This window comes from Coenobita brevimanus, unplaced genomic scaffold, assembly GCF_032717465.1.
Source record: "Coenobita brevimanus isolate Jiangsu-jjx unplaced genomic scaffold, ASM3271746v2 jjx.HiC_scaffold_2834, whole genome shotgun sequence".
NCBI classification, from domain to species: Eukaryota; Metazoa; Arthropoda; class Malacostraca; order Decapoda; family Coenobitidae; genus Coenobita; species Coenobita brevimanus.
This window is the reverse complement of record NW_027643801.1, coordinates 75588-86549: the sequence shown is the minus strand read 5'-3', so window position 1 is coordinate 86549 and position 10962 is coordinate 75588.

The following is a 10962-nucleotide window of genomic DNA, read 5'->3' as shown; positions in this document are numbered from 1 at the left end:
TGATTTTATTCAGCTTAGGAGATCCCCTGATAGAGATGGGGTTGATGATGGCAGTATTTAACCCTTCCAGTTCGAAATTTCTCTCTACTGTAGAGGTGAAGAAAATCATCCGAAGGTAGAGAGAAGAAAACAGGAAAAGTAATGTAGTGGTGAAAGGGCTGTACAGGGGAGGGTAGGTTAAAGTAGGGTAGAGTTGGGTCGGCAATGGCAGGGTAGGGTAGGGTAGGCTGAGGTAGGCTAGTGTAGGGTTGAGAAGAGTAGGGTAGGGTAAATTGAACTGAATAAGTATATACAATAAAATCTGGCGATACAACAACCAGGGTCATATGCCGCCGGACGACAACGAGAATAAAAGCACTCGAAAAGATGAAACACACACACACACACACACACACACACACACACACACACACACACACACACACAATACAATTCATAATTAAAACAAGAAAAACACTAAAACACTAAGAACACTAAAACCACTGTATACTAAATTTTACACGGTAGTGCAGCTGCCTACACCAAGCAAAGGTTTCCCCCTCCACCACAACAAGCATCCTCTCCAAGTACCAACAGAAGACTACAATCCCTCTCCTGCCCGGTGCTCAGAGAGGTAACGATGGCGCAATTCCCCAACAGTGGACACCATCAGCAAAAGCCGAAGAGTCAGGGGGACGAAGCATTCCACACAGAAAGTAGGGGGAGAGTCCTCCATTAAAAATCAATGAGAGAACCAGGAATGGCCCATTCGGAGCCAGCATAAAGCCGTCTCCCACCTGCATTCAGACCTCGGCAAATGAAGGGGCCCGTTTACCCACAAATATCACACATTTTGTTGGCCCCCACCGCATCCCACCTACTCTGCCAGTGGGAGCAAACAGTGAGTGGTTAGATGAATATCACTGAGCGAGGCAGGGGAGAGGTGAGGATGGGCGAGAGGCAGCAGCCTTTGCCAGAGCGTCAGCATGCTCATTGCCCACAATGGTACAAAACCACAAAGCAGTCCCTAGCAAGCACAGCCATTCTAAAACACTGTAGACAACAAAAGAGGATTGGACGGGAAAACACAAAATGGAGATCGGCAGAGTCGCTAAAAACTGTATAACAAACAGGAGGGAAGCTAAATATCAATTTGACTGCGAGTAAAATAGCAGTAAGTTCTGCGATAAAAGTAGATACGATGGGGGAAGACTCCTACCACGAATGAAATCGGGAAATATAACACCCAAGCCTGTCCCCTCACGGGATTTCAATCCATCAGTACATACGAGAATCGAGACACTGTGAGAGGAAGCATGTTCTAAAAAAATAGCAAAGAGCCGCCTGTGAGGAAAGAAAGGCCCCTCTCTCAGGAAAGTAAACACACGGTTGCACCCCTGAGAGGAGCCAGGGAGCCATCCTTGGTACACGCACAGGACAAACAAGAAAGGTTGGAACATCCACATCCCCCATGGCAGCCTTCACCCTGTACCCAAACGGATGTGGATAGCGAGGATACGGCGAGGCAGACACTCCCTCCGGAACAGAGCCAACAAAATCTTCCTGAACTTTAGCAAAGACGGTGACACTAAGGACACTAGTTTGAGGCACTCCCTCCTCTTGAGGATATGAGGGAAACAAGGTGGCACCAATACGGAAAAATTCCATAATCAGTAAAGGCAACCTACCACGCAAACCAAGATGGTGACCTGCAATACCTGGCTTGTGAAACGGTAGTACAACAGCCCGCCGCCAAGAAGCTGGAGTGGACGAATCTCTCCAAATTCTATTTATAAGACTCAGGAGGAAGGACACTGCTTCATCATCCAGGTACCTCAGCACTGCATGGGGAATATTATCGACTCTGGAGAAGTGTCATGACAGGGAAAGGGTAGACCAAAGTTTACAACAAGACAAAGGGATGTTGTAAGTCTCTCCGCCCCCAGAACGGATGTCCAACACCTTAATCTCCTCCACCTCCCTAAGCCTGGCAAAAACCGAAGAACGAGTATCCCTACAGGAGACCTCAGCGGTAGGATAGGGTAGGGAACGCTAGGGCAGGGTAGGCTGGGGTAGGGTAGTGTAGGGCAGAGAAAAGTAGGTTAGGATGGGTTGGTTTAGGCTAAAGTAGGACAGAATAGGAGAGGGGTAAAATGTGCCTAGTCCAGGAACGAAAAATATATCAGTTATCCATGTAACTAGCGTTTTCTATTTCGGTAGATTATTTTCTTGTCTGCCTAAAGTATCGTGATGTACGAACAATGAGATTAGATATCGAAACTGTAAGATGCGAATTAGTTACAAAGACGGTATTTTGTTTTGGCTAACGTTACATCGATACGTTCAGCTAAGAGCAACTCGGCAGAACTGAACAGTATATGACGTGCTAGATGAACGCTGTGACCGGAAAATAAATATATATGTATATATACTTCAGCATACAGTAAGCGATTTTATGTTAACTGAAGAGAAGCCACCACAGCTAATGGGTTAAGTTTACACACACACACACACACACACACACACACACACGTTGCGAAAAGTTTCACTGACGAAGTGGGTGGTTACTGTCCCCCTGGAGCAAGGGGACTGGTGTGTGCGTGTGTGGTCACAGCCTTGCCCTTAGATCGGACTATATGAGCTCTCAGCTCCCTTCCGGGAGGGTAAAAGCTGACGATCACGACCATCAAGTGATCCTGACCGACCCGGTGAATTACACACACACACACACACACACACACACACACACACACACACACACACACCATTACTTGCAACTGGCTGGCCTATCATACAGCCATATCCTATATTCATGAAGTACAACACATCTTACATTTATGTAGTATGTAAAAAAAAAAAAAAAAAAAAAAGATGGTTATATAATACAGAACTGGGAAATATGATGATGATGATGATGATGATGATGATGATGATGATGATGATGATGATGATGATGATGAGAGGGGAGTAAACAGGGTGAGATGAGGAGAATGAGAGAGATGGATGGACATAACAGTGAATGTATTATGTATATTAACCTGACAAATGCCGAAGTAAGCTGGTAAGGGTGAGGTAATATGGAGCCTGACCCTACCGTGACACCATATAATTATTGATTTATCCACCGATAGATCTATCTATCTATCTATAGCCCGACGCCCTAATCCCGCAAAGAGTGGCCGCAGACAAAACGCCTCCAAGTCGCTCTGTCACCCACCATTTGACTACCCTCCCCCCAACTCACCCCCCCTCATATACCTCTCAACTCCATCCCTCCACCTCATCCTCGGTCTACCCCTCCCTCTCCCTCCCTCCACTTCACCTACATACACCCTCTTCATTCTGTCCTTGACCTCCGCGGCAGGCAGACGTGCTTCCCAGAGCGCTTCATCACACAGTAATTTAACAACTGAGTTGAAACTGATCGGATGCACTACAAAACCAACGTGCCCTGAAATGGCTAGTGCCATGGCCATGAACGAGGGAAGGGAGGCCCCCTTGGGTGACAACGAGGAAGAAATAGATATGGATACCGGGTTTACGGAGGTCATCAGTACAAGAGAGAAGAGAAAGAGGATGATACGCGGCAGCGAGAGGGAAGCGAGTGATGAAGAAGAGGACAGAGACAACAAAAAGGTAAAGAATAAGTCGTGTGGGGTAGATGGAGGTGTTACTATACCATGTGATACGGGGAAGGCAGCTGGAGTGCAGCCGACTACACCACGTGGGTCAGGAGCAATGCCTAGCCAGGACCGTGACGAGGCCACCCCAAGGAATAGAGTGAGGCTTCTCTTCCCCACCAACACTGACCTAAATTATCACCAAAAACTACTCTGGACGGTGAAGCTTGGACTTGCATATCGACGGTTCGAGGTCCTGTTTAAGGAAGGTAGGCAGAGACCTTACGTCACAGTAGGAAGTCAGGAGGCAGTGGAGATGCTGACCACGACTGGTTTTGAGGGTGTGACACTGCAGGTTCCGGAGGAGAGGGAGAGATGCACCAAGGTTATCGTGTTTAGATATCCCATAATACTATTACGTGAGCAATAGATCATCTAAAGTAATACTGAAACTTTATCTAGCATTAGTAAGGCCACATTTAGACTACGCAGTACAATTTTGGTGTCCTTACTATAGAATGGATATTAATTCGTTAGAAAATGTACAGAGAAGAATGACAAAAATGATACATGACGTCCGGAACCTGTCATATGAAGACAGACTGAAAAGACTAAGTCTGCATTCGCTAGAGAGGCGTAGAGTAAGGGGAGACTTAATTGAGGTGTATAAGTGGATGAAGGGTATAAATAAGGGAGATATTAGCAAGGTACTTAAAGTGAGCATACAGGATAGAACTAGAAATAATGGTTTCAAACTAGAAAAATTCCGTTTCAGTAAGGAAATCGGTAGAAATTGGTTTGGTAATAGAGTAGTAGACGAATGGAATAAGCTACCTAGTAAAGTAGTTGCTGCCTCTTCCATTGAGAGTTTCAAGCATAGGCTAGATAAGCATATGACTAATAAGGGGTGGATATAGAATAAAGAAAATCTTATAACCAATACTAATTCATAATTTTTCCTTTTCAGGTTACACTATGATAGTCTCTATTCTCCTTTCACACTTTCCTGTAAAATGTCCACGCCAGTTTTTCTATACGGCGTGGTGTTCTTTCTGACTTTTTCCTGCCGGCTTCGGCTGGAGGGTTTGGAGGGCGGGGGAGAGCCTTCTTCTTTGCTATCCTTATCTCATTCTAGTAGTTCAGTTACTCTTCTAGGAGCTGCCTAGCATGGGCCAACCGGCCTACTGCAGTTATCCTCTCTTCTTATGTTCTTATGTTCTAGACCCAGAATTCCTCCTGAACGACCCTAGGTTTATCTGGGCCAAGCGACACATGAACAAGGGACAGGAGAAGAACCAAGTGATTGCCCTAATGAAAGGGGACATCCCAAGGCAAGTTTTTATTCCGGGTGCTGGATACAGAAGCTTACGGCCCTACATTGAGGAACCAGCATTTTGCCTTCGCTGCAGCAGGTGGGGACACAGGGCCTGGCGCTGCCAAGAGGACACACGCTGCAGATTCTGCGCTAGGAAGCACGAGTCCAGCGAATGCGGAGAAAAAATCAAGATGGGGACACGTGTCGAACCTCGGTGCTGTAACTGTGGTGGAAACCACAATGCAAGGTCTCCTCTGTGTCCAAAAAGACCAAATTATCTGGCGCGAGGGTCCGAGGGGCAGGAAGAAAGGACAGCAGAGCAGAGGACAAGGGGAGGGAGAGAATCAACGGATGGAGGTGTTGGCCACTCGAAACAGCCCTGCCAGGTCCAGGTTGCACCAGGGAGGCAGGCGTGGGTGGGAAGGCCACACGTGTATGGGGAAGGTGGTGAGGCAGAGTGGCCGCCCCTGGGGAATGCCTCGAGGGGTCCCAGGGACGAGCTGTGTGATGGCGACATAGCCCCACCTGCCAGCAGCGCAGGCCAGGGTTGACATCTCGTCCTCCGGCGTTTCCATCGTTTTCTGCGGAGCAAATATCAATTAGGCCAAAGTACGCACTATATGCTACTGCTGAGCCTTTGTCCCGCATTCTGGGTGGCATAGGAGGCTTCGTAGCGCATTTCCCTGAGAGATTTATTTTCCATAACACCAACATTATATTGCAAACTTACGTCAATGTCTTCTAACCCCAACTTGTCACCCAATTCCTTCCCATTCCACACATCCTTCCTGCCTTTAGGAGTTTAGGATCTTCACAACCATACTATATCCACCACACCCACACCACCACCACCACAACCACATTCCATCATCATACCACCACAAGCATAACACTATCACCACCACCTCCACCACGTACTACCACCACCATCAACCACACACCACCACCACCACCACAACCACATTCCATCAAAACAACACTCCGTCACCATACCACCACAAGCATAACACTATCACCACCACCACCACCACGTACTACCACCACCACCAACCACACACCACCACCACCAACACCGATCACCACCATCACAACCACCACATAGCTATCAGTGCTCTCGTGCAAAATTTATGCGTGCGCTTGCGCGTGTGCATGCCCGTGTGCGAGTGCGTGTGTGTGTGTGTGTGTGTGTGTGTGTGTGTGTGTGTGTGTGTGTGTAAGAGAGAGAGAGAGAGAGAGACAGGTGAGTGTGCGTGTGTGTGTGTGTGTGTGTGTGTGTGTAAGAGAGAGAGAGAGAGAGAGACAGGTGAGTGTGCGTGTGTGTGTGTGTGTGTGTGTGTGCGTGCGTGTGCGTATGCGTGTGCGCGCGCGCGTGTGTGTGTGTGTGTGTGTGTGTGTGTGTGTGTGTGTGTGTGTGTGTGTGTGTGAAAATCACCCTTTTAACAATAAACAAAATGCATGACTAAGTGTACGATGTGAGAAAAGCTCAGAAAAAAATATTTCAAATTATAAAAAGTTTAAAAATGGTTCAAATACCTTTTACTTGGGGAGAAAGCTATTATTTCCCACTCCTGTGGTCTGTCGTGTTGGTGTAAATATCCTTTGCTTGCCTGGCCGTGTAAATATCCTCTGCCTGCTTGGTCGTGCGAAAATCCTCTTCTTTCTTCGTGTCAATGGAAAAATTCAACCTGAGAGGTGGAGAGCAGAGGTGTGAGGGTAGGGGAGGTTTGACTAGTGACAAGGAAATGGGAGTGGGGGGGTAGAAGGAAGAGGTGAGGGGGTAGGGAAGAGGGGAAGGGGTAAAGGGAAGAAGTGAGGGGGTAGGGAAGAGGTGACGGGGTAGGGAAGAGGCGAGGGGATCGAGGGAAGAGGCGAGGGGGTTGAGGGAAGAGGTGAGGGGGTAGGGAAGGGGGACTGGAGTAGCGGGCATAGAGAAGGTGACAGTTTAGAGATGGTGTGTACAATTAGCCACTGCTATGACGCCAAAACACAAAAATCTACCTCTGGAAATATATCAGTGTGGTTGTTTGTAAATGTTGGTAAATTTAACAATGGTATTTAACATATTTTCCATCGGCTGTTTAATTAGCAAGGAGTGTTTGGGACTTTTCATAAACCTCAGGGCACCTATGAAATAAACAGATGTTAACCAGGATTATTGTATCTCCCTTGCCGGACGGGTGTGTGAATAATGAACTCATTTCTTAGTAGGGATTGTCACCGAAAAAATAGTTTCTTTAGACCCAAGGGCACCAGCATTGTCAGCAGCTCGTGTCATAGTGGAATTGCTGTACCGTGTAAATATGTAGTTATAATACGTCCACATCCACGTCATCCAATAGAGTACACGCATTATTTCTTTTAAGTAATTTCTTGGGGGGGGTGGGGGTACAGACAATCTTCACCCCCTCCCCCCGTAGTTCACACGACGCACGACGTCAGAACGCATGCCCTAATCAAGGAAGGGTGTAAATCACAATCTTTATGCAAATATGTGAACAGTACAGTCATGAGAGCCAACCTGAAAGCCATTATGGTCAAAGCCCCATCCTGTCACCGACCATGACTGCCAAAATTTCAGTCAGTTATCGAGAAGGAGAATAAATCGGATAATGTCGGGGCAAATGATCATGTTAGTGTTAACCCATTCAGCCAGGAAACGTCGTTCATTTTATTCTTGCAACAGCCTGATGATTTTATTCAGCTTAGGGTACACTTTTCAAACTGAAGGAGAGGCTGCTCGTAAGCTGAATAAAATGGTTCGGGGGAATAAACGAATCTTTACCTAACCAAGGTTTACGTTGTCAACACATTTCGCACAGAAATGACAATGATTAGATGGATGTGAAGTGTCTTCTTGAATGCGAGGCCTGGGAGTGTGTGTGGGGGGGGGGGAGGGCTGGGTTTACTATTGACGAGTTGAGAGAAAAGATGGGACAGAAGTGTACTGGTGTTGTGATGAGGAGGGGTAGATTAGGATGGTATTGGATATGTGGAGAGGATGGAGGATGACAGATGGGTGCGGAGAGAGAGAGTGGTGTCAATGTCGGAGGTAGGGTTGATGTAGACAGACCGAAAAAGGCCTGGGTCGAGGTCATAGTGTATAACCTCAGGGATAAGGGAGTGAATAGGGAGGCTGCAAAAGATCGTGCAGTGTGGAGAGCTGCCATTTTGTGACCAAGGCCGACGACGCATGCAAGCATGTTAGATCTTTTATAAAAGATACGACACGAACGATTCGATACAGGTGAGGTTCAGGGATCACCATTTTATATAATTTATCTCCTGCCACTTTTGCCTTCCATCTCTACAGTATCCCCGGCCATCCTATCGCGTTGACGAATAGGGGAATTTGGAGGAGGAACACGAACAACAACAGTCTACCCTCCTCCTCCCTGACTGACTTGCCTCATGCCCCTCCCCCCCCCCATTCTCCTTCTCTCTCTCTCTCTCTCTCTCTCTCTCTCTCTCTCATATATATATATATATATATATATATATATATATATATATATATATATATATATATATATATATATATATACAGTATATATATATATATATATATATACATATATCAGTACGAGTTTTATTTCTTTATACAAGCAGTAGGTATTCAAATGTTGGAAAAATAACTGATAAATTATTTAGTAGGTAGTTATGAGAGTTTGGCACATATAAAAAATACAGTTATAGCCCAACCTACTTTACCCTATCCAGATGCAGGGTTCCGAGGCTGTGCTAATGTCGTACGGTAGAAATAAGAGTAGATGATCAGTCTACTTCCCCTGGTGGCATCATTCTACCCTTCAGCACAACTTTTACATTCCAAAACTATCTACTTATCTATCTTTCTATAGCCAGACACCTTAATCCTGTAAGGGATGGCCACAAACAGATTGCCTCCATGTCGCCCTGTCCCCGCCCACAAACATTGCCCTCCCCCCAACTTACACCCTCCTCTCTCATATACCTATCTACTCCTTCCCTCCATCCCATCCTCTGTCTCCATTTCACTCACATACACTCATTTAGTCTCTCCCTCTACATCCCCCTCCCTCATGTACATCTCTACTCCATCTCATCCTCAGTCTCCCCCTCCATCCATCTCATCCACAGTTCCCCTTAAAATTGTCCTGAGATGGGTGTAACTGTACTGTCTTGGTGTAACTGTACTCTCACTCTGGTCTCATCTGAACATAAACCCAGTGGAATGCAGGCTGCCTTTCCACCGTAGTCCACCATTGTCCTTTCGTGGGATAGGGAGGGAGCTGAGGGGCGTTTGTATGGCCGGGCAGTGGAGTCACCTGGTTACATGGTGCCACCCCATGAAGGCACCCCACGCCAGCACCACACCTACTATCCTCTCCATTGTAACCCTGATTGTGACTGATTGTAATGTGTATTCTGATGGACTTAGGAAAAAAAAGAAAGAAAGAGAAGAAAAAGGACAGTTGTAGGAGTTTGTAAGGCAGTGAGGAGAAAGAGAAGAAGGAAGAAGGAAAGAAATACAAGAAAGAAAAAGAAAGAAAGAAAAAAGAAAAAAGACAGTTGTAGGCAGATGTAGGGCATGACAAGAAATATGGAAGTGAAAAAAAAAAAGGAAGAGAGAGAGAAAGACATGGCAGAAAAAGGACATTTCTAGGCAGATGCAGTGCAGTGACAAGAAATACACAAGTAAAAAAAAATGAGAGAAAGAGAGAGAGAAAGAAAAAAAGACAAGAAAAAAAGAGGGCAGCTGTTGGCATTTGTAGGACAGTGACAAGAAATATGAATGTGAGAGAGAGAGAGAGAGAGAGAGAGAGAGACAAGAAAGTAAAATGGAAGTGAAAAAATAAAAAAGAAAGAGAGAGAGAGAGAGAGAGAGAGAGAGAGAGAGAGAGGAAGGAAGAGAGACAAAAAAGAAAAAGGGCGGTTGTAGGCATTTGTAGGGCAGTGATAGGGAATATGGAAGTGAGAAAAAAAAGAAAAAACAAAAAAGTAAGAGAAGGAAAAAAAACTGACCACAATATCCCTCACTCTACAGCATTGGGTCCTGAGATTACGCTACCATTGTCATGTCGTTTATTATTTCGTATCATTTATAAACACTTCAATGTGCTTGTGTGCGTTGGCCTTTGTCACCTAATGGCGGCTCTCCATGCTACTCATCTCTAGCAGTCTCCCTGTTCAGTCCCTTATCCCTGATGTCACACTCTATGACCTCATCCCAGGTCTTTTTCAGCCTGTCTCACAACCCTATCCCCAACATTAACACTTCTCACCTTCCGCACCCAACTGTGATCCTCCATCCTCTCCATGCCCACACCAGCTTAGTCTACCCCTCTGCATCACAGCACCAATACACTCCAGTCCCATCTTTCCTCCCAAACCACTTCAATCTACCCCTCCTCATAACAAACCATCTCAGTGTACACCTCCTCCGCACAGCACCAATACACTCCAGTCCCATCCTTCCTGTCAACTCTTCAATTGTACTGAAAAACCTCCATTCACCTCTTGGGGATTGAAACCTATGCAAAACCATCAATCCAATATGGCTGCTCTGACAAGTATGCCAACAAGAACCTCCTAAGTTTGTATCATTCATAAAGACCAATGTGCTTGCATGCATTGGCCTTGGTCACCTAATGGCGGCTTTTCACACTGCTCGATCCCTGGCAGCCTCCCTATTTGGTCGCCAATCGTAAGTCCACAAGAATAATGTTTAAAATTGGCACAAAAATATTCCAGTTCCTTATCATTTAAATTCTTTCAATCCAATGGCACAAAAAATCTTAAGAGAAATAATCCAATGTGGAAGACCTAAAAGGTCGATTTGGTTTTGGCAATATGTAGTAATTTCTCTCTCTCTCTCCCTCTCTCTCACTGATTATCACCAGCTTTTAAAGACTGATAAGCATAAAATCACTATCATCACTAGCATCATCATCAACATCACCACTACAACTATCATCATCATCAACATCTTTTTTTTTCCCACCTTACATATCATCATCATCATCATCACCACACTTATTTCATGTCCTCATATTTTCCTCTCTTCTACAT